This window comes from Chrysoperla carnea, chromosome 1, assembly GCF_905475395.1.
Source record: "Chrysoperla carnea chromosome 1, inChrCarn1.1, whole genome shotgun sequence".
In the NCBI taxonomy this organism is placed as follows: domain Eukaryota; kingdom Metazoa; phylum Arthropoda; class Insecta; order Neuroptera; family Chrysopidae; genus Chrysoperla; species Chrysoperla carnea.
In genome coordinates, this window is record NC_058337.1 from 94,616,074 (window position 1) to 94,638,299 (window position 22,226).

The following is a 22,226-nucleotide window of genomic DNA, read 5'->3' on the forward strand; positions in this document are numbered from 1 at the left end:
AAAATATGTTCCATTTTTAACGAGCCGTTTATTTTTTAATGTTCATATGTAATACATATTTCATTATAATCAACCGCACCAAGTCGGTAGGTTGATTATATCATCACTTTTAGGTTGATAATAAAATAGTTTAAGCATGATGAGGAATAATATGTTATATCATAAACTCTTTTTGCTAATGAATATTACTTTATATGCATAGTACAAGTCGACTAAAAGATTTGTTTAGAAACTGGTCTATATGCCAGGGGTCATCCACAAATTACGTCACACGATTTTTAGAATTTTAAGAATCTCTTCTATCCCAATGTAACCTTTTGGTACACTACCCTTGTTCCTTCCTTACTAAGTAAAATTAACTATTTCAAGAAAAAAACTAAATTTTGCTTTCTTTCTGCTAACCCTACTTACTTTTTCAGCAAGGATGATTTCGTTCGTGAAGAATTTAATTTCGATTCCTATTAAATACCGGAACCTATCTACGTTTTTTAGTGAAATAGATCTTCGAAGAGAAAAAAAAAACATTTTAGATCATCAGAACAGACTGTCTAAAAATCAGTTTTGAAAAATATGCCATATAAACAGTAGTTTTAGCCTGAATTGCGACAGTTTTCTAACAAAACCAAAATGGAATTTTAAAAATACGAGTTATAAAAGTTACTTCTTGCCTAGATTGGTTCTAATTTCTCAATCATATCCACACAAAAAATTTAATAATATTATTGAACGTTTTGGGTTTGTGGAAAAATTATTTTGAAATTCTAATCTCCCAGTCCTTGCAATTGGCTAATGAAATTAAAAATGACTTACACTGTAAAACTTAACTTCATAAATTCACTTTGTTAACGAATATAATTTTCTACTTAAATCTAAAAACGTATCTACACTTCGTCAAAATAAACGCAAAAAGATTTACAAACGTAAACCATACTAAAAAGATTGGTAATGAATTGTTTGAAAATGTGTTTGAAATATATGCAAAATTCTTTACATATACTTCTACAGGATGATTCACTAAAATTTCTCATGTGAAAACTGATGGATTCAAATTGATAATCGGCTGAAGCTGAATTTCAGCAAGCGACAAATAAATAGATGGAGATTAGAAAACCATAATGATTTACAAAAATTACTGCTTAAAAGTGTGAATGAACTATGTAGGGGAATATGAGGGTAGGGACTGAAAGTGGGGATGAACGTTTGAATACTTTCGAATATACCCAAGTCTGGTATCAAATAAAAGAGCATGATGTGTTCATTAAAAAACTGTAGATAACATGAACATCAATTCAACCGTTTAAAAGTTGCGAATTCTTAGACCATGCTTTTGCTAAGATTACGTTTTCATTGATGTACAAAACATTTACCGTCTAAACTAAAAAACATTTTTTTTACTATGTTTGATACAATTTTTAAGCATACAAAATTAAATATTTAGTAGACCATCTTGTACAAGCATAATATAATCACAATCACGTTTGCTCGAAAGCACTGCAAATTCTAGAAATTTTAAAACTTGAGTAATACAAAGTTGGTTCTTTATGTTAGTTACTAATAAACTAACTAGCTTAATATAACAAAAAATTTTTTTTAATTTTTTATTTTACATCATAAAACATCTCTCTATATACAAAAGTATGTTAGAGTCAGTCACTGTTTTATATTTTTATAATTAGTAATACTACAGCGGCCAAAGGCGTTTCGTTTCACATTCGTTGTTACTTTTCTCAAAACGTTTTCTTTGTATTTGACCCGCTAGTTGTGAATTTGGGATGCTATTCTTTGAAAAGTCACAGCATCAATTGTTAATAACATTATTTTATTAAAAGCAATTTTTTCATATATGTGGTTTTGCTAGCAAAATTTTAGATTTTAATATTGAAAGATACATTCATTACTCTTGATTCATATTTCTAATTTCTTAATAAATCTTTTGATTTTAAACTTAAACGAAAAAATGTAGTTTATAATTTTACATAATACTAGATGGACATTCATTTCACCAAATATTTTTTTAATTGTAACTATTGATCAGCGATTGTTAACTTTGATTAACATGAAGCTCCAATTAATTGATAACTGTATAATAATATATAACTATGCTTAGCCCGCCAACTCAGTCCGTAAAGCCCACCCTCTGCTTAGCCCACCCTCTGCTTAGCCCACCCGCTAAACACAAATGTTACTACTATCTGTTGTAAAGGCCTTCGATCTTCGGCCTGGCTAAAGCCTCCAGAATTGGATCTCAGTGCGCTCGCATAAATGTCTAATAAATATCGATTCGCAATACCTGAATAATAAGATATGTTACTTCAATACTATTCAAATACCTGTTCAAAATTCTAGATAAATATGGTGGGAGTGCAAATAAATTTATAAGTATTTCCACCATTTATTGCATTTAACATTTTGTCTTAAATTTTTTAATATTCTGCTACATTTCCATAATATTTTCTTTGCATAAACTATTACCTTTGTCCCCTTCCATTCCCATGATCCTGTTAGGATGTAATATCTAGAACTTTTGTCACAAAATTTATCATTGTATAAATATTTTTGTTTTTATATGTTAATACTTTTGTGTTTGTTGTTTTTTATCCCGGCGATCTTTATGAAGTCCGTTTTATTTTTTCCTTTAGTTTCGTTTGTACTTTTTCCGTGAAGTTTCTACATAAATGAATGCTTAAATGAAAATATTATGTGTATAAAGTACCTAAATGCATATATTTCCGTTTTGGCCACTAGAATCAGTTAAATTTTAGTTTTTAAAATGTGTTTATAAAGCAAAATTTCCAAAAACTGTATTTAAAATTGTAAATTTAATTGAGCTCAAACTCATAAGTTGAACATAATTGTAATAGATGAACCTCGAATCTATAAGTATTTGAATTTCTTTCTACATTTTGGAGTACCCTTTATTACAAACTTAACATTAGTTACCGAACCAATTATTATCATTGGCAAATTAATTTATGTACTAAAATTTTCATAAACAAAGCCAAATTAAATCAAGAACGTGTAGATTGTTTATTGAATGAAAATTCAAATTTGAGGTGTCCCACTGTATACTCTTGTAAAGTTTGTTGTTGTATTGCATTTCACCGTTTCACCAGTGGAGATGAGATGAATTGCTATGAATATAGAGTTTAATTAAAATCTCAGTTGGTTTGTATTCCTTCACTACGAACAGATAAGTACAAAGTGTAAATATGGATGTTATATTTAAAAGATGGAAGACGGTATTAAAGGTACTTACTACCCACTACTTTAAAAGACGGTGGCTAAAATATTTCATTTACTTGAAACTTGAATACTCGATTTATTTAAATTAATATGTAAAAGATAATAATTATTATCATCAACTGTTTATTTTTGGTCATCAAAATATACACGTAATATATTTATAAAAAAAAAAAAAAAAAAAAAAATGTTTATTATACTTTTGGATTACTGCAAAGTATAATAACAAATTTTTTTTCTTAAATATATTACGTGTATATTTTAATTATTAAAATGCAATTCCAAAAAGTAAAACTCAACACAATCGATATATGTTTATTTTAGGTTTTAGAACATTTCTTTTTCACAAATATTTTAATTTCATTAAATTTTCGGAAAAAAACTATGAATGTTATGGAATGTCCAAAATTTTGTTAATATTATTAATTTTTTTTCCTTAAAAAAAACTATTTTAGGACCATCTAAAGCGATCTTAAATTGGAAATAGGATCATAATAAAAGTGTCTGGAATTTTTTAGCTTTCTATTACCATTGTTGGAATTATAATTTAATAATAATCCCGCTTCTGTATACATCACAAAAAGCTTTCTTTCTTTCTTGACTTTTACAAAAAGACAAAATTTGATTTAGGGGACTTTAAATGTGAAAGGATATATTATATATTATAAATGTGAAAGTAAGGATATTTGTTTGTTTGTTGGTTACACTTTCACGCAAAAACTAGCGAATGGATTTTAATGAAACTGTTCAACAATATACCTCATACACCAGAATAACTGATCTGATATTTTACTGCTCCATCTATGAAAATCATTTTGAGCCATCAATTAAAGATTTCTGTAAAAAATTAAAATAGTAGATGTCAAACAATTCATAGACATCTTTTCTGATATACTTAATTCTCATTTTTCTGATATAATCAATGAATAATGACTATTTTACGCTTTAAAATAATTGAAAGCTGTGCATATTTTTTAGCTGTGTAAAACAATCCCTTCAAATGTTATGGAAGGAGGATAGTTGGGATCAAGAGAGGTGGAGGTTATAAAGCGGTGATATTTACTTTTAAGCCCAGTGAAGAGGGCGGGTATCAAGCTAGTCATGATATAATTTTATCAAGTCAGATAAACATATTCTTAATATTGGTGTAAATCGAAATATCATAATCTAAATTTATAAATCTAAACACATTTAATTTATAATTAATATAGATTATCTTATTATTTTGTAATAATAATACTATTTGTTATGTGTTGAACCACTAGAAAATGAATACAGCATGTATCAGAAATACTTACATCATTTATGTTTCAATAGACCTTTCTTTCTTTAAATTAGTAAATCTGTGTAATATAACGAGATATGAAACGAAAACGCAGTGAACAATGTGTTGTGTGGTGTGTCATTCGTGAACTATTTGAAGATTTTACATCAAAACAAAAATAAAGAAGAGGTCTTTGCTGGAATCTCTGCAGAAAATTAATGTAAAAGAAAGTCTTAGCCTGAACAATAGATTGGAGCAGGCTGGAGCAAAAAATCTGAAAGTTGTTCATGGCGAGGTAAGGTCGTTCATAGCAAACTTTCGAATGTATGGGTTTGTATAGCCGAAAAGTGGTTGATGAGAATATATGCTTTTTATTTGGCGATATTGAGGGTGTAGAATATTTGATGAAAGACTACGACGTACACACTGTATCTATTGTGGGGAAATATTTAATTGATTGTTGTCTGTTCCAATTTTTATACCCTGTATATATGACATATATCTATCCAGCTATACTAATTTTAGTCCCAAGTTTGTAGCTCTTAGAAATATAACGAACAATTTTTTCAAATTTTAGAGCTAACTGTTATTTTTCGTGAAGACTCTCCTGTTACAACATGGTTCATACCATAACTATCTAATTGTTTGAACTCTGTTCGATGTTAGTTACACTGTGTTTGTTGGTATTATGCTAGTTTAGACACTTAGCTAAATCAGTATTCAAAAGCAATTAGATAAAGTTTAATTTCGATGTATACATGTAACACAATTCATTCATATAAGCTAATTAATACCACAGGCTAAGATTACCTAATTAATAACATGTATGTAATTAGATATTATATTGACTATCTCCATTGTTTTGTTTTGGAAAACAAGCTAAATTTAGAAAATTACTGATCAGAAAATTAAAATGTTACCATAACCTACTACAAATAAATTTATAAATGAAATTCAGAAAATTTTACGCAAAATAAGTCGCAAACATTAAAAAAAATAAGATAAATTGATGTATATAACTGTAACACAAGGACGATGATCATCTCAGATTTAACCAGCCTTAAAATAAATTAAACCTCCGTTACCTTACCTAAGCGACACCTTTTTTAATGGAGAAACTTGATCTGGAACCACATTCAGAACCTCTGAAATTCTTAGTAAGTGTTTATATTTATATATAGGTACCTGCGTACTGAGGAAGTGAGAGGAAAGATAATCTTATAACTTTGTGTGTAAAAATGACATCTTATGACGGAAAAAAAAATCATTACGCAATCTGTCTATACATGGTATTTCGACAATTACCTCAAATGTTTGTTTTCACTTGTTATAAATATTATCAATAAATCAGATCTCTAGGCTATTTTGAAAAAAATTCTGATTTTTGCAATAATTTCCTAGATTTTAATTTCCTATTTTTGTATAATATTAATACGTATTTCGACTACCAAGTTGTCATCCGGTATGAATTAGCTAATCGTAATTACTCTTATTGTGCATGTTTCTCGTTGCTAATTTGGTGACGGAGTGCAGACCTGCATATTATGATTTTCTTTTTTTTCAATGTCTTTCTTCTATCAATTCATGGTTTGTACTAGGCATTCAGAGCCAAATATCGTGAAATTCAAAGCTAATTTGGTAGGCCTCCCAGTTCAGTTTTCCAGATATTCAGAAGAGATTTGATTCCTACTTCAATGGTGTCAAAAATGTAATGTTTCCTTCAAACTACCTTTTTTTCGGTACTTAATTATTTTTCTCTGTCTCAATTATGTTAGTAGATTCGTAACATAAAGTACGAATTTAATGTAGAGCAAAAATTTCTCTTCTAAACATTTGTTTTAAACTGCTATGCATATATTTCCATATTATATGTATAAACGACTCTCATTAGGAAATTAGTAATAGCAAAGGCGGCTTCTTTCACAGTACTTATTTTACGGTTGTACCAATGTCAGCCACATCATTTGTCTTTACAGTATGAAATATCATATCTACATGATATTGGGATAAATATGTGTATACAGTAAAACATCTCATATAAACCCCAAAACTTTTTTTAAAATAGTTTGATGATATCTATACCTACTCTTACACTTTTTTTAATATACTTTAAAAAAAAGTGTACTTTTTGTTTAAAAGACTTCATTCCCTTTCGAATATTTCATGACAGTTTCATCAAAAGCTTATGAGCTTTCTGTCAGGCCGATTACTATATGGTGGTCTACTAGTCTATGATGGTCTAGGCTTAATGTTTGGCAATTTAGTTATCAAGTTTGTAGATCAATCTACCAACTATCTATTTATCTTAACCATTTGCCGTTTTATTCTATCGTTTGCTATTTTGTACCATTTGATTTGGAACCCAATTTCATTATTGTTATGAATAACCTCCAAATTTTGGTGCACTACTTAGTAAATAACTGGACATTGAGCAAATTTTCCTTTACCGGCGACAAGTATAAGGTATTAGACTCATATGTCCGGCACGAGTACAATGAAATATGCTCGGTATTTCAGTCTTCGCCCGTTTTGAGAATATGCTCTCTGGTCGTCGATTTTTGACGGTTGGTACATAAAGATTAATTTGGGAGTACAAATATTATCTCAGCAGATCTTTATAGCTCTTGTTTTCTTGTTATCATCGTACGAGTGGGAGATAGAATGATGATAAATATGGTATGAGTGTGATTTTGTACGTTTACAAGCATGCTCCTTTTTGGATGGCTGGACTTTCATATAGAGTTACTTCTGTACTCTAAGTTCTAATCTACGCAAATCAAGATTTTAACTTGTAAACTCTCGTTTTGTCATGAGCTAATAGGTGTTGCATGCATGCATGACGATATAAAGGTAGTAAGAATATAATTTATTGAAATACCAACGTGTTGTGGCGATTATCCAACAGAATACTGACCCACATGCAAGTATATGGTTGAACCAAGATCAAGTTAAATACTTAATGAAATTTAAAGAAGTTACTTTGTAGTGTAGTAAATTCTCAAAATAGAACATAAAATATTTCATATTTTCATAAATTAATTCATTCAGTAATGGAATGAATGCATATACATTAGCTTTGTACTATTATTTTAAAATACGATATGGTTTTGTACCATTGTAAAAGGTAAGTGATGATTAACTTTATTCATTTTCCTCTAAATGAATAATGATGATACTGATGATGATGTGAAAATATCAATTTTCTAAGTGAAAACTGTTTTTATTTCACCTAAAAACCATACATATTTTATATATGTGTGATCGTATGTCATAAGAAGTATATTAATGTTTTCTACACATTTCTATGTGGGTTGTTTTTTTTGTGTGAAAAACAAAAAACAAACATTTTTTGATATATTAAAAATGGTTTCTACAAATGATTATAAATGAGTTTATTTGTGTGACCAAATAAACAACAAGATTGTCGAAATGGATTGGTGATTTGTTTCTGTATAGTTTTAGTTTTATATCAATAACTTTTATTTTTATTATTATCACAAAGAGGATAGAATACCATAATATTGTTTTGAAATATTTGTCATCAAACTTGTGTCTGGAAAATGTATTTTCAAAGCTATAATATTATACAGTGGAACCCCAGTAATCCACTCCTTGTCTAATACGCCTTCCTCTTTAATCTGAAATGCTTTTGGCAAGTACCTACATACAAAGCACATTTATAAGGAAAAACTTTTGAATACATGTTTCAACAGATTTTAACTTTTCGGCACTGTGAGTTACCAATTTTATTAGTAGAGCCTAGTTAATCCGTACTCAATAAAAAACAATTAGAGAAATCTTGACAGCAGATATCAGATTACTGGATTCGTTCAGATTAATGGGTTTAAAGAAATTGGCGTGGGGAGTTCGCAAATTTAAGAAGTGGTGTGGTAATGACAAAAAATAATCGAAAACTGGCTTCCATTTACTGTCAAATAACAAGGTCCTGGCAAAACTCTATAACAAGGTCTTGCAAAAAAAAAAAAAAAAATTAATATTATAACAAAATAGTGTACTATTAGTGCTAGTCCTACTGACCCAAGGTAAAAATTTGTAATTTAGAAACAAATTAACTTAAGATCCAAATAATTTGATATCTCTACCCAACTCTGACTCAAGGCAAAATAAGAATCAGCCATATTTTGTTGTAGGCTGAGTTTGAAATGCTGAATTCGGTTAAGTAACTTAAAAAATTTAACCCATCACCCTGTATGAGGATGTCTTGATCTTAAATGTGACACATTGTATAAAGCCTGATTCCTACCATTCAACGGCCGAACAAAATAAAGAAAGTCCGAAGGATGTTTCTCAAAACAAACAATAATTTGATTCGAAAACTCCGGCGAAGTCCGGCGAGAATTTACATCTTCTCAAAAGCAAAAAAGTATACCAAAATTTCTTGTTTGTTATTAGGGGACATCCATAAATTACGTAACACATTTTGAAGATTTTTTAGACTCCCCCCCCCTGGTATGTAACAGATCGTAACAAATTACCAGACCCCCCTTCCCCTAAAGGATTTGTTACGTAACATAATCATTTTGTCTCAACAGAAAAAGTTCTTGAATTATTTAAATTTAAATTTATTGCACAAAACAATTGCTACATATTTAGTTTATTAATTAAAGAAGTAATATGAAAAATTAACGTTCATTTTTTAATTAAATATAATTATAAAAGTATGATTAGAAATTTTTTTTTCATTTTTTAATCCAAGCAATATAATTAAATTTTTGTTACGTAACATATGTTAGATTGACACCCCCCCTTAACGTAACAATGCATAACAAATTGAAATACCCCCCTCCCCTTAAAATGTGTTACGTAATTTATGGATGTTCCCTTATAAGCTTATTTAGAAATTCTAATGAAGTAAGCAGAGCTTTCTGAAAACAACGATGGTACAATCTCGCTGCCGCACATCCGCATATACATGGCGTCCTATAATTATCAGGCAATTTTCAAAGACGATGAACACAAAAATGACCTGAAATTCATCTTCACCTGAAAATATAATCATTTTAATTTAAGACTTTTTTCTACTTAAATTTAATATGTTTGATATTTCACAAAAACATGCTACCAAATTTATAACAATTTAAAATTTTCCCCTCAAACTTTCGGTTTTATTCTCTTTTCAAAGCTGAAAAATGAACTATTTCGGAAACTACTGGATTCCAATGCTTAATTTTCCAAAAATTTATGGTTGTATGTTATTTGCTAATTTATTACAGTAATTTATGGCTTATTTACGTTACTATTTTATTTATTTAAGAAAATCTCGGAGTTTGTACTAAATTTGCTGGTCATATATTTCCTTAAGGTGATTTAAAGGTGTGTTGTGACGATGCCTTTTGTTCATAAATTGTTCATAAACAAAAAGCGAAATGTAATCGTGTATACGTAGTAATTAATGATACCACGGAGATATATTTAGGCCAGAATGTAATAATTTCTGTTGTAAAACATAACTTACCAAAGATAAAATATTATAATTTAGAAAACTAAATTAACTAATACTAATTTTCTTTTTGTTTTAGGTAAGTTCTCACTTTTGAAAGCAGATTTTTCAACAGGGGTGAGAATTTAAGTATTTCTTTTAAACATTAAATCAAAAGTTCATAAACGATCTGAATGTGTGGAAGTGCTGTCAAATTGTGAAACTACCGCCGACGAGACGCTTGATTTAAATAAGGCAATCATAATAACTATTTAATTTTTATTACTATAGTAAATAATCGACAAATGGGTGGCTTTAACGTACACAACTGTTACTAGATTGTCAAATGGAGTTCTCAGTTAGTCTTATTTCGACTTAACGTTACCATTGAATTGGCACTGTTGTTATTCATTCTATGCGCAAATTATTTATATGAGTAATTTTTCACATTTTGGAGCATAATTGTTACTTTTATTGAAATTACCTTATCTGGATCTTCCATTCCCGGTATGGTATAGAGACAGACACTATAGTATCTATGTTAGCATAAGTAATATTACAGTTTTGAATAGGGCTTTCCACCAGAAGTATTGTGGGTATCGCCAACCAGTATGGGCCTGATGCCCATACTCCGTTAACACGTCGTTGACTATTACTAATGATACTATTTCGTCAATACAGTAAGGAATTATATACAAAAAATTTCGAACCGTGTACTATTTTGTAGGCTATTTTAGAAACAGACCATTTTTGGGCTTTAATTGTATTACATATTGATCTAATAAACCATCATCCTTGTTTATGCTTGATGTATGTTCAATACCTTAAAACATTGAGCAACTGATTCTTATTAAACTTGTTTTTCAGAAAGAGAGAGATGCCTTTTAAAGGTTGTTACAAAAATGGAGTACTTAAAGCTACCCGTAAAAATCACACACAAAAATACATCAGACATTTTCGACTTGTAGTTTTTTTAGCTGTTGGTTTAAATCTTGGATCTTCTAAAAACATATATTATTTTTAACATTTATTATTAGTTGAGTTTCATAAGAATAACTGGGGATAGAATAAAATTGGGGATACAACTGCAAAAGAAAGATAGATAAGAATATAACTATTTTGAGATTTTATAAACAACGGAAGCACATTTGTTATGAAAATTTTGTTACAAAAAAACACTTAAAGTTATAACGCAGAAACCTTGTTGTATGAGGGTTTGAAAATTATATGACAAAGCTGCTCAACCCCAAACCCAGTAAAATATCTAAACTCTAACATTTTTGAAAATAAATACGTATATACTGAGAAAAATTATCGTTATTTAAACACGGTACGTAGAATTGGCTTTGTTTACTGGAATCCATCTGTTTAGCTGTTATTGCAAATCCACTTCGGTGAAATAACTATAACGCCGGAAGCAAAGTATTTAAATATTTAAGCCGCATATTTACCAACCACATAAAAATAATTTTATTAATAAAGAAATGTTCACGTTCGATATTGTTCTGTGCGTTTAAAAAATAAATTAATATGCCTATAACAATACTACATCGTACGAGATTCACAGTTACTTTTCTAGTAATTCTCTAGCATAGTCGTTAGGATCAAATTTGTTTAGTCTTAACAAGTTCAAAACTACGGAAGGCTGAATGGCTCACTGTCAATTTATGAGAAAGTAGCGCTACATTAGCATATTTTTTAAATGTGTACTAGCCACAAGTATAAAACCAAATTTAAAAAAAGTCACTAATTCAATTTCAACAAATGCACTTGTGACTTGTGGCATTATGGAAACGAACCTCTTTGAAGGTGTCGGTATTTTGTCATGTGTAGATTTCTAATTAAACGTCATAATAAACACTTAATAATACTTTTAAAGGTTAGAAATAACAAATGTGCAGTTACAAAAGAAAAACATCAACAATCAAAGCATTATATATATTTTTTAAATAATACCAAAGAAAATTTTTTCCATAATGCCATAGTGCACTTGTTGAAAGTGAACTAGTGACTTTTTAAAAAGTTGGCTTTATATTTGTGGATAGTACACATTTAAAAAAATAAGCTTTATTTTGATTATTAGTGCCAGGACTATTATCATTAATAATAAATGAATACCTATATAAACTGCACGACTAAAAAATGCGTTTTCATAGTTACCAAAATGCATTTTTATAGTAGCTGAGATAATAAGGTTTTCTCCCATGCAAAAACAGACCTCCTTCTGTTTGATTATAAGGCACTAACACCAACACTAAATTTTATATGTTTGCTCTTCTAATTTTTATATTCAAAGCACGAGACGCTGATTCTAATACTAGACTAAAATATTATAAGGCTCTGAATTTTCTTTTACGGATCTTGATAAAAACATTCTACTAACAACTCCACCCCATAAGCAACAACTCAGCTCTTTGTAAGTAATTCCAATCCAGCACATATCGTACCCAATAATTTTATACAAAAGTGTCATCAGTGTTTAGTAGGATACAGTATCATATCACGCACAAATCACAGTATAATAATATTGTGAGGGTATACGTGCGTACAATATAGTATCATGATATTACTACTTACACTGTGTGTATCATCCACTTTTACAGATGATATTCTGACTGAAAGTCCTCTTTTACGGTATAAAATTGTAATAGGCTAAACGTGACTTTACATGCTTATTGTTATTATTATTAATATTTTGTACAATTTTATCAAATATATTATTTAAAAATATATATATGGTATTTTTTTACCTTTACTTGGTATGTTTAATATTTGTATGTATCTTTTTTGGCACATTCATAAGCATTCAAATAGGAATATCGCGACTGTTATTAAAATTCAGAAGTGAACATATGTATAAAAGCGATTTGAGAATACAGGGGAAAACAAATATTTTTATAAAATATAAATTTTAAGTAAAATCATGCAAATAAAAAATAATTTTTACATAAATTTAAACTTTTCTTGGTTATACCCGTTATTCAACGTTAGGAGCAAGTCAGATGAATCTTTGAATCATTGACTTTACTCTTTTCCAAATTTGGATCTGAGGCCTAGTTTTGGAGATACGGATATGACAAAAATTGATAAATTTGTTCATACACTGACTATTATTCGATAACCAGTAGAAAATGATAATCAGTAAACCTTAGTAGATTTCATTTAATGATATAAAATGATATGGATTTAAAAAAAAGTATAAAATGATTTAATTGGATTGGATCAAATTATTTCACTTTTTACAAGTCATATATCCTGCCCCTACTTACGTACGCTGCTCCAATTGAGTGGAAAGTTGTTCCTGCGCATTTGACGGTAATGTTAAAAAAAATTTCCCAGTGATATCCGTCTGAAGCTCTCCATCTTTACCGCTATAATTCATTCCCAGAGCTCAACGAACTTGTAATCCCAATTGTAAATATTTGTATTTATTTATTTATTTAAAGTTTGGTTTTTAGGCATGGATTATCCTTCCAAATTAGGCTAAGTTTTGCCTTCATTGTAGTTTTTATAAAAGAGATGCCTCGATTTAAAATGATTGATTCAATGTTTATAATATCTCGAAGTACTTTTATTTTTAAGAAGATATATTATAGGTAAGGTTTAAGGTAGCTACTATAATTTAAAATGGTCGTTCGATGCCCATTAGATACGAACTACTTATGTCACTCATTTTGCGGAGGACAAATAATTTATTAGGTTTTCATTACTCAACCCATCCAATTAGCTAAATTACTGACAAAGTCTAAGCTAATATCATATTACGATTGTTTCACATTTTAAAGGCGTAGATAAAGTTTCGTACTCTCGTCCCAGCTCGTGCTACGCAATCATTGTGCTCCTAGCCTATTTGTATCGTAAATAGCCTAATATATTGAAGTAAATAATGATATGCATGAGTATTAAATTGAGTAAGATAAGTGAGTAGTTATAGGAATGTAAGAGTTTCGATTAAACCATAATCTAAGAATATATTGAATTAAGAAAACTAATAATAAAGAGTTTGAAATATTTACTAGAATTAAGACGGATATAGTTTGTGATATTAAAGTAAGTATTTTTATTCTGCAATATAGAAACAGAAAAGATACAAAATAAAAAATATGTTATAACAAATGGCATAAATTCTTTAAACGAAAAATTCTAATAGAAATAGAAAGAAAATATTTTCGTTACGAAAAATCCTAGAAAATAATGTTTACAAAACTTTGTATCTTATCTTTCTTCTGTAGGCTAGAAATATTTAAAAAATATATTACCAATCAATTTATTCGAAATATCCGGAATATCATAGTCGAAAAAACTAGGCTTATATTAGCTTGGGAGCTGATGACAATAAAACTACACTTACATGAATTTCGAAATTTCGCAAATGAATCAAAATTATTAAACCATAGAGCTATAATATGGGCGAGGTGTGTCAGAGTTTATCCTTGTAGAATTATTTGTTAGAATTTTTATATTTTAATAATCACAAGTATTTAGCACTTTCATGGAAATTAATTTTTAAAAGACCATTTTATTAAGTTTTATCTTTTTCCAGGAAAATACGAATATCATAAATAGTACATAAAAAGTACTACTTTTTCATTATATTACTATACATCTACTCCTGCCGTTTCCGAGATAAGAATTTGTCAATTTCAAAACTTCAATTCCGTACAACTAGCGAACGGATGAAGATACAGTGTCGAATCTTGGCTCAAACTATGTGTTTTTTAATTATCTTCAACTTTAATGTTATCAACAAAAAAAAAAACTGCCAAAATGTTTTTGGGCAAATTTTTTTACAACTTTTTTGGAATTTTGTTTTTGATAAATTTACAATCCTATCCCGCATGGTCACGAAGTGTATACCTCAAAAAATTTGGTTTCCAAATTGAGGATCTGAACTGATTAAAGCTGTCACGCCAAATTTTCCTTAAAATAGATAAAATTTGCAAGAAAATTAATTTCCATTAAAGTGCAAAATACTTGTGATTATTAAAAATATAAACACTTCTGCGAGGATAAATGGGCACACCCTGACACACCTTGGCATATTTTCGCAATCCATGTAAGTCCAATTTTACTGTCATCGGCTCCCTGCCTATATGTGTTCTATGATTATATGTATTTTTCCAAAAAACCGCATACAAAAAAATTTTTTTTTATATTTAAAAACTTTGTAAAACATACAAATAAATCAAAACAACATGTTACGTATTATGTAACATCAACATATAAATAAATAATACTTTGTCTATTCAATTAGTCATCAATTATCAGAAAATTGTGTGCTTCATTACAATATTTCATTTTACAAACATTGTTCAAATATTATTCTGAATATATACAATCAGAGAGTACAAAACATTGATGATATACAATAAATATTTCTACTCCATATTCAATTTGTTTTTTGTTTTCAACCATATAGATAATAATTTTTAATAAATCAATTTTTCAAATAAACAAAATATTATATTGTTTACTAATGCCATTTTCAAAAAAAGAATTTATAAATATGATAAATTCTGTTTTTGTATTTGTACGCTTGATTTCATGTTTAAAAAAATGACATCAAAGTGTACTTTTTCTCTGTGTTTATTATACTGTAGAACATGTACGTGTGTATAGTGAAAGGCATAAATTATATCACTACTTTGAGATTTTTATGAGCATGCCAGTTTCACATGAGAAATCCTGTTCACGTTCTTATTATTTTACGTTCTTTTATATCTGTTTGGTGATAATATTGTCTTTGAAAATTGTGACACTTCTTGAGGTTTTTTTTAATTGGCAATCACAAGATATTCGTCAAAGAGATGACGATTCGTTGGGTCCAAAAAGCACTATCAGGGATCGTCGAATAAAAAAGCATTTTACTATTCCATTATAATACTTATAATTATTACATATTTTTATGAGTGATGGTAATATAAAAATTCACATATTTACTTTGCGAAATGCCAATTTTGAACACCCCGACTAAAGTAGCACTGGACTGCCGAATACCTTCCAACGAGCTGGCGGAAAATATTAATGTAAACCTGGTATGGGTACCTGGGCACAGGGAGCTCGCTAGAAATGGCAAAATGCTACCGGACACAAGCACCAATAGACGCCCGGGAGTTCCATTTGCGAACTGCAAGTTGGTCCTCAAATAGGATACCTTAAAATAGGCCAACTTTTGATAGAGAGAGGAATGTACTTGTGGTAGTATAACGCAGATATGGTCTGAGTAAAATCGTAGGCGTTTCGAAGATCCTATATCACTTCCAATGACCTCTAATAGAAAAATTTTTGCGGTTACTACAGGACACTTGCTATGCGGTAGGCAGACTGGCGCTTGGTTTCTACAGTGTATCATAACTACTGCAGGAGTTGTCACAGTGATGAAGAGGAAGAAGGGATGTCACGGCCCAGCTCTTGTCACGAGGATATGGACTCATTTGAGTCAGCTATTCTTTGACGATCTCTCCGACCTGAAGTCCGTTGATGTCAAAGCACTCCAGATGTAAAACTAAACAGATCAAAATGATTCATGGAGTAGAAGCCAGGGATGGGCCAACCCTTTTTTGGTATCATAACGGACCCTATGGTCTAAGTGTGCTCCACCTCAGGACAGCCACTCTAACCTAACCTAACAACTTAATCATCGCTTGGATATGACATAATGAATTAGAAATTTGTAGAAAACTTTTTAATCATATCTTAAAAATTGAAACACTAAATAAATATTGTCAAATTGGATTTCGCTTAAAAATACCATTCGGTAACTATTATTTAGTGACTGGTTTTTTTGACACATGTTAGATTATTGTTATCCCATCAATCAAATAAGTACTTTATATTCAACTTTCACTCCATTGATGAGTATAATCCAATATAATTCCAATATTCTACCGTACTTCAAATAAAAATATGATAATCATTTGATCCTATTATTTGGTTTTGTTTTAATAAAACAAAAAATAAATAAAAATTGGTTTGACTTAACAACATAAAAAGCTTTGATGTTTTATTTTAATTTAACCATAACTTCTCTTAAAAAATCTTTAATGGTTATTGGTTTTAATAAAGTTATCAAATGTTCATATTTGATTCCAAATTAACAAATTAAAGATTAGTTTTATTTAAAATCTTTTTTTTTTTATTAAGTTAGTTTGTATTTAAATAACCTAGGAATAATTCAAATGAAAAGTATAATTAATATTATGTTTCATGTTAAAGTGTGCTCGAGGTAAACCAGCAATAATTAAATGTTAATTAATTTTTTTCAGTTTGTTTATTTTTAAAAAAATTTTATTTTACCTTATCGATTTTCAGCACCTGCAATAAAAATAAATTTGTTGTAACATTAAAAATATAAATTTTCACTTTTAATTTGCTATTTAGAATCTAATTCAATTATCTGATATGTTTACTATTACAGCGTGTTACTTTTTTAACCTTTTGCTTTGAAGAGAAAACGAAAGAAAATTAATTGACTGTTTAGATAAATCAATTTGGTTTCTAGTTGCTAGCTTCGAAATATTAGAAAAGTCTTTTAACTGTTTTCGATGGTGGCTAAACTTATATTACGACATACTTCGATTGTCATAAATTTCTTTCAAGTGAAACTTTTTGTTATTTGATTCCAAACACGATATTTTTGACACTTTTATATTTTCCATTTGTGACACTCCGAGTTTTCTAGCCTTTAAGAATTAAGATGCCGTTAAGGACCAAAAAATTTAGTAATTTTCTTTCGGAAAATCACGTTCCGGAATAGAAAACATGAATAGAATTAAATGAACCGAATAGTACTCATTAAACTATTTCTTAATTTTTATGAAAAGACTTAATCTGATACACATCTATTATATTATTTCAAAACATAAATTTTAAGTGGCAATAATTTTCAATTAGTAAGGGAAACTAAAACATTATAATATAAATTTATGCTTTCCTCAAGCTTTTCAAAATTGTTTCACAAACATAAATATAGTCAATCTGTTTATACGGTATAAATAAATTAAGTTTTCGTAAACAGTGTGTTAATTCAAATATAAAAAGTTGTTTTGTAGAAACCACAAACTGGTTTTTTCCATCGAATCAAGCATAGAGAAAAAATATTCTAATTTATTTTTTAAATAATATTTCTAAGGTTGTTAGTAAAACATTAAAATTTAACAATTTGTTACTAAAGAATAAAACTGTTTTTTGCAAAAAATAGTATAGAAAAAAACTACCATACCGGTTTCAATTTTCGACTGATGTGTTTTGCTAAGCGATAGTAGTGCAATGAATATCGTCAGGCTTATAGGAAATAATCATACAATGTGCCGCTTATAAGATAAGGACACCCTCATATTTTCGTTATCTATAACAATATTTATTTGAAATTTTGCATAGTCATACAGGCTGATAGGTAACATTTTTTATGATATTTAACCGAAATTTGGACTTTTTACTCACCCTACTACAAATTGCCAAATAGGACCGATTCTTAATATTTTGCCTAGCGTCAGACGTGGTAAGAGATATCGAAAAAAAAAAAACAAACGAAATTAAACATGCGAATTTTGTTATGAAAAACGGTATATGGGTATAAAAAAAGGAACTTCTTCTAATAGTTTTTTTCAATATCTCTAACCACTTCTGACCCTATTTGGATATTTGTAGTAGGCTTTGACTGTTGACTGCGCAAAATTTCAATAACGAAAATAATGAGACTGTCTTCATCTTCAATGCGATACATTGTATAACGTTTGTGAATAGCCAAGTTTTAAGAGCCCGTAAAGACAAAGAAGCAAGCGAAAGCAAAGCATTTGAATCTGCCACAATCTTATTGTTAAAATAGTATAGTTAACATTCTGTATATCTATTATATATACATAATGTAAATTGTCGTTCCTTTTCGATTAATGATTTGGTGTATGTATAACACTCCAATAGTTCAACATAATCGAATAATTAATTTTTGGTCACAGCATTTATACCAAATAGAATAGCTAACCATATATAAATCAGTTAATGTTATATAATTATAAACATTTTTAGTTGATGTTAGTGTTCCATAAAATAAAGCTATTATAAATTCCATTTCCAATAAACATAACTGCCTACTTATATTATTTTAAGAGGATTAGTATAATAATTAAACAGGGTGTCTCCGTGACTCTGTGGACATAGTTTAAGAGCGTTTTCTTATGACAATTTTACGTCGAAAGTGCCTTATATATACTTTTGTCCAAAATCCAATAGTTAAAGAGTTGTGCAGTAATAAATTTAACCAATAAAGACATAGAAAAGAAAGAAGTTTAATATTTTATTAATTAAAATTTTTTGTATTTCTAACACAAATGTAATTAATAACCCGATCACCTTAGTCAAAATAAGTGGTCAGCCTCGGATTCTAACGGAAAAAGCTGAATTTTTATACAAACCTTTATTTTTATAGTACAAATATTGTACTCAGATATGCAAGGTCAAAGGTCTCGAAAATCATTTTTTTGTGAATATCTCGTTTCTTTTGACTTCAATCGTATTAACATTTAATACTAAAGTTTTAGGGGATAAAATTTTCTACAAATTTTGTCTGAAACTTTTTTTTTGTACGTTAAATCGTTTTTTGAAATAGAGGGTGCAGCATATGGAGCGCTCAGCTTAACGTACTTCAGTGCTGGGTCATTATTCATAAATAAAAGGTATTAAAGAATTATTTAAGTAGTATTTAATGAATATATAAAGAAAAGAAACACATAATAGACTAGGATTCATAATTGACCTTGTCTATTATACGGTTTTTCATTTAATTATCGATTAAATACTACTTAAATAATCAGTTAATACCATATATTTATAAATATTGATCCTACAGGTACGTAAAGCTGAGTGCTCCATCTTCTGCGCCTTCTAGAGGGTTCGTTTTTGAAATAGCTATTTCAAAAACGGACCAACATATAAAAAAAGCTTTCAGACAAACAATATCTCAGGTATACGTACCTTATTGCGGGGTCAATTTTTTTCCGAGGTGAAACTTTAAGATAATTGGAGTAAAAAGTTTTGGTTCTGCAGTCAAAATACACTAGAGATGAGCTAATTCAAAATATTATTTGTAAACGTTGTAAATAAAATGCTTTCCAATCTAAACAACATTTCAAGTATAGAAAGGATTAGAAAAACGTTGAAATTTACGTATCAAAAACGTTTCGTGTAAATAATTATCACATTAACATGTAAATTGATACTTTATAATACAAATAAACACTTCTCAAGTACAAAGTATTATTCTTATTAGAAAAAAAAAAAAAAAAAAACAATAATAACCATCAAAATAGATTAGGTGAGAAAAACTTTCTACTGTGTACATTATTACTTTTTTTCTTGAAACGAAAAGCTACGATGAAAACTATTGAGGTAATATTTAAAACATTTTGTTATAAATAAGAAATGACACCATTAGTTGAGCCAAATGTAAAGTTTCAAATTATATATATAATATTTTTCTCGAATTTGAATACAAAGAAATAAAAATTATGTTTAACTGTGTGAAGAAAAGAAAATTTATTTTTTCTATCAAAAAAATTTTCTTTTTTTTCTGATGCTTAAAAAACATGACCTCTTTATGATTTATATTTTTCATAACTTCTTCGGTATCATGGGTGTCACAACCCATTTCACAATTGATTTGAAAATAAATATAGATGAAAAAAAGAAATAACCTTATTCTATGTAGTTATTTGATTTATTGTTAGAAATATTTTATTTGAATATGATTTTATTATTATTATATTTTCTAACAAATAATAATAATACTAGGTGTAAACAATTTCAGGGGATTTTATTAAAGTTGCGTGCAGAGCAGAGCCGGCGACATTCTGGCTCTGCCTTCATCAAATTTAGCAACATCATAATATTTAATTTACGTAAATGAAATAAACTATAACTTCTGCTTCTTAAAGAGCATAAAATTTATATTAATTGAAACCTATGGCAACAGTTCTGATTTGCTCCGCACAATAACTAGCATAAGTTTTATTTTTGATATGTACTGCTAATTTGAAAAAAATAAAATACTTACAGGCTGTTACTTGTTGCTAATGCAGCTTTTACGATGGCAAAGTTACCATGACGGCAGCTAAACCATAATTGATTCAAAAATTACATACAAACAATACAAATTTTCAAATTTTTTTCAGTTATTTTTAAATATTTCCAGTTCCCGGGAAACTTTTGGATACAAAGTAGGCATAATCCTTTCAGGATTCTCCAAACGTGGAATTTAAATGCTATAAGATACGTTGAAGAAAAGAATGAAGACAGAAATAAAATGTTTTTGAAAATGATCTTTTTTGATACATTCTGTTTAATTCATGAAATTATAGGTAACTAGGTAAGTATATCTTAAGGTAAGTAATTCTTTTTACTTTCTGTTTTTTAGAAGACAATTGTCAGTTGAACTTTTAAAAAAAATGTTCAAAATTCAGTTCAAACAAATAAAAAGTTAACAAAAAATAAGATTAATTTGAATTTCAAAATCTTTTTTGTGGATATCGTATTATATCTACTTCTATCGTGTTCTATCGTATTGTATCTATTGTTTTTGTTGTATTACGTTATTATTATGGTAATGATATACTTTTCTATATAAACGAGTAAGAAACAAAATTCTCCAAAATTGAATATATGCGTTTTAAAAGTAAATTAAAAAAAGTTAGTGCATTATTTATTCATCATATATTCTAGTTTAAATTGATAATATATGTAACATTGAGCATATTTTCGGTTAAGAATTACAAGGGTTACCTTTCAAATCATAGCATTATGGACTGTCCTAGATTGGTATAGGTGGAAATCATTTTTTGAATCTACATAGGATAATGTACGTGAAACCGCTCAATAACGCAGCAAGTAATCACTTTTATGTTATAAAAATACTTTTGCATTTTCTCAAAATTCATGGCCACCTGAATCGATTGAAAAAGTTTTAGTTGCCTAAGTAACCTAGACGTCGTCTCAGGTAACCTACAGATGTCAAAATTTGTTCAAAAATGATATATAAACCAATCAAAAATTATTAAAAACATGTATTATTAAAAATTTTTAGAAACTTTCGGCATAAATCACGTCTGATTGATTATTTTGTGGTATCGCAGCTTCCTAAAGGGATGAAACAGTTTTGAATTTTTTTGAAGAGTTTGGTGACATTCAGAGGTTGATGAACAGAATCTAATAAATAAAGTTTATATATCTCTAACATAAGCTCAATTTAAAAATTTTAGGCTTTTCAGAAAAAATTGACAGCAAAGTCTT